The 2,903-nt window shown below is 55.1% G+C and overlaps 1 long non-coding RNA gene across 1 annotated transcript in view; it reads right to left on the reverse strand.

The window, feature by feature from the left end:
- The window catches only part of LOC114009085 (uncharacterized), a 2,497-nt gene extending 339 nt beyond the window's left edge, over positions 1-2,158 (reverse strand). The window contains exons 1-2 of the long non-coding RNA XR_003550560.1: positions 2,049-2,158; positions 327-402 (exon numbers count right to left, since the gene is read on the reverse strand). This is a non-coding gene — a long non-coding RNA (uncharacterized LOC114009085). The remainder of the gene's footprint in view (positions 1-326; positions 403-2,048) is intronic.
- Between the last annotated feature and the right edge of the window lie 745 nt (positions 2,159-2,903).

The raw sequence follows: 2,903 nt of genomic DNA on the forward strand, positions 1-2,903 counted from the left end.
GGGGGGCAGCAGGTGGCCTGGTAATTAAGGTGCTAGATTCCCACATGGTCCACCATGGTCCAAGCCCTGGATCTGGCAGCTAGAAAGTTACACCGGGTGCACGTGTGTGTGCGTGTCTAAAGTCCTGAGAGGAGAAGGGAGGAGAAAGGAGTGCAGCGTGGCCATCCCCCCTGAGGGGACGATTTCTCACTTTCCAGCTCTTAGTCTCTGTCTCTCTCGGGTGAGCACACACAGCCTATGACAAAAAACTTAAAAAAAAAAATAGGAAAGAGGGTTGGCCCCATAATGCAATGGTTAGACACTGTGCAAAGGAACCTGGCTCCCACCTGGCTGGCCAAGGCGCAAGCTCCAGCCCCTGCAGCTTGAAAAACGCACTCGGCACACGTGCATTTTTCCAGGATCCTGAAAAGATTGGAAGAAAAATGGATTGCATTGTGACGTTATCAGGTCTCGTTGCAAGGTGCTCTCTCTCTCTCTCTCTCACTATCTCTCATGTATCTGCATCCTCCCTCTCACATTAAAAAAGGAAGAGAAAAAAAAAGGAAGGAAATTCTAATAAATACTAGAACAAGGGTGAACCCTGATGACATTATGCCGGGGAGAATAAGCCAGTTAATCACTTCATGATTCCACTGATAGGAGGTTCTTAGAGTAGTCAAACTCAGAGACAGAACGCAGAATGGTGGCCCAGGGACTGGAGAGAGCAGGAGTGGGGGTTACTGTTTAGCGGCTTCAGAGTTATAGCCGGGATGAGGCAACGCCGCAATGATCGCACCTAACCGTCACTTAAAAATGGTTACATGGTGAACTGGAAATTATAACCGTCACTTAAAAATGGTTACATGGTGAATTTGACATTGTATATATTTTCCACAATGAAAAACAAAAAAACCGTACAGAAAGATAGCTAGACAAGAGTGTTCCTTAAAATCCATATTCCCGAGCCTCAGCCACTGCGTAGGTTCCTGAAATGCATCTTTGAAGGAAGTCTTTCTGGCCAATTTTTCTTCTCTCTAGTTGGTGAACCGTCCGCAGGAAGAGGCCTGAGGAGTGGTGAGGTCACAGACCAGAAGAGTACGAGGAAAAGACCAGAGTCTTCCCTGGGGCAGGGCTGGGTAGGGGACCTTGAGGGCACCTGTCCCTTGTGCTGCCCCTGGCCCCGGGGCCTTGGCAGCCCGGCTTCCTTGGGAGAGGCTTGTCTCTGAAGAAGCCTAATGACACTATCGCTGCCACAGCTGCCTAGGGGAGCCTTCAGTGCCTGGCACCTCAGGGAGCAGGCCTAGGATGAGAGGGTCTTAGATGGGCGGGAAGGGCCCAGCAGGCTCTAGCACTGCTGTGCCGCGCCTGGGTGGCAACTTGATTCGCTATCGGCTGAGGTTCCATCCACAGGGAAGAGTCCCACAGGAGGCGCTTGAGAAAGGGGGCACAGTGGCTGGTGGCCAGGAGGGCTGTCACCCTCGTGAGAGCCAGGGTGTGTGGAGTCGCCTGGTAAATGGGGGTGCTGTCATCACTGTTTTTACTCCCCAGGGACCAGGTGCCTCCCTTGCTTTGAACACTCCACTGCGTATTATCTCGGATCCCAACTTGGGGACTCCATTGGGCCACCAGGTGGGCTGGAGTCAGAGGCTGGGCGTCTTCCCCTCCGCTCGTTGGCTCTGCTTCTCAATCCCTCCCTCCTCTCTCTCCACAGTGGGGTTCTCTGTGTGCCAGTCAGTGTGGCAGACGGATGGCCTCTCTTTAGGAGCCCGGGATCTGAGTTCGGGTTGCTCTGTTCCAGCACTTGATGTAAGGCTGAGCCAGGACGGAGCCTCCTGTTGGAACAGGGCTCCTGGGAGCCCATGTGACCAGGTCCTTGACCTCCTCAAAAAGGAGCCAAGGGAGCTGAGACCCCGAAGATCCCACGGCACTGCTGTGGCCCCTGAATACAGGAGACAGTGACTAGAGCCCTCAAGCTGGCCTAGCCCACCTGCTCCCACAGCGCTGACTTTGCACACGCACTTTCAGCCCAGAAACGACAGAGCCAGGGAGGGGCAGTGACGGGACCTCACCCAGTTCCTTGGCTCCAGGTCCCAGCTCGTCCCCTGCTCCAGATGACTGAGTTTTCTGTGCAGTGCGGTGGATGGTTTTCAAATCTCCCCTGATGTCATCCAAACTTTTCCTTTCCCCGAAGTGCTGATGAGGCTAAGCCAGGAGGGATATAGAAGTGAGGGTTGTTAGAGAAGCTCCCACTGGATAGACGAGAAAGGGAAAAACCCTGTGCATTCTGGGAGAGGAGCAGGAGAGGCTGGGAGGTGAGGACAAAGGGTCAGCTGTGAGTGTCCTGCTGCAGCTCTCTGCCTGCTGCCGGGCCAAGACGAGAGGAACAAGTGTGTTTAGGGGCAGAAGTGCTTGGAGCGGTTTGGGCGCCTCCCCCACCCCCATGCAGGATCCTGCGCTTGGCTCTCAGGGTGTGAACCTGGAAAACTTGCAAGCCCCTCAGCAAAGGAAAGCCCCTGTGGGGCCACATCCTACAAGGGACAGGACAGCAGATTAGAGATGACCAAGAAAGGGGTCCCGAGAGATGCATCTAAGCTGGCCGTACGAGTCATGCAGGGCATGTAGGAGGTCCTGCGTCCCCCAAAGAAAATGCAAAGGAGCCGAGAGTGCTGACTGGCAGATTCACCAGGTAGTCACCACTGGGACGGGCAAAGCAGTCAGAAGGCCGCAGGGTGGCACACCCAGGCTGGGATAGCATTCTTGTCATGACCAGGACTCAGGGCATCTTCATGGCCAGGACGCGCTGAGGTGGATGGGGGAGGTGGGTGGCGGGATGGCCACCCTCTCCAGAAGCCCTCTCACTGCCTTCCCTCAGACATAACCGAAGGCTCTGACACGGGGCAGGGGGTAGGGGGCAGCTGGCGCTC

The sequence above is a fragment of the Tupaia chinensis genome, unplaced genomic scaffold (assembly GCF_000334495.1).
Source record: "Tupaia chinensis unplaced genomic scaffold, TupChi_1.0 Scaffold000453_2, whole genome shotgun sequence".
Taxonomy (NCBI): domain Eukaryota; kingdom Metazoa; phylum Chordata; class Mammalia; order Scandentia; family Tupaiidae; genus Tupaia; species Tupaia belangeri.